Source organism: Sinocyclocheilus grahami, unplaced genomic scaffold (genome assembly GCF_001515645.1).
Source record: "Sinocyclocheilus grahami isolate Dianchi unplaced genomic scaffold, SAMN03320097.WGS_v1.1 scaffold805.1, whole genome shotgun sequence".
In the NCBI taxonomy this organism is placed as follows: Eukaryota; Metazoa; Chordata; class Actinopteri; order Cypriniformes; family Cyprinidae; genus Sinocyclocheilus; species Sinocyclocheilus grahami.
The window spans coordinates 63,905-64,587 of record NW_015505984.1 but is presented as its reverse complement, the minus strand read 5'-3'; positions in this window follow the sequence as shown (position 1 = coordinate 64,587).

The window sequence follows — 683 nt, the reverse complement described above, 5'->3', positions numbered from 1 at the left end:
GTGTGAGTGTGTGAGTGTGTGAGTGTGTGTGTCAGTGACTGTGAGGTGTGTGAGTGAGTGAGTGAGTGAGTGAGTGAGTGAGTGAGTGAGTGTGAGTGTGTGTGTGTGTGTGTGTTTGAGAGCTGCCCGTAAATAAACGCATCTCTATTGACAGCCATTCAAGAGTAATTATGTATTAGGACTAATTAAATTGCAAGAATCATATAAATTGTTAATATTTCATTATATTTTCTAATGTACTTTTATAGTATTTATTAATAGTTTAAATTAGTTAATATTTTCAACAACAAAGAAGTACGAATTACTAATGACAATCAAAGTAGAAATGATGACAAAATAGAAAACGATTGATTTAAAAATGTTTATTGTATAGAAATAACATGTACATTATATATATATATATATATATATAAACACAAATACTTAAGTAGTTTGAGAGCATAGAGAGGTTGCATCATTCACAGAGTGGGCGGAGCTCTTGTCGCCATTCTCTGATTGGTGGAATTTTTCTGCAGAATCATGGGTAATGTAGTTTGCTCACCAGGAACTCTGCTGTTAAACATGTTTTTGTTTTTGTTTTTTGGAAAAATAAGTTGAATAAAATAAAGTGGATAGACCAAAAGTCAATTTGTGGTATGTTTTTAATCTTTACACGTTATCTAAAACGGGTACGTACATTCTTC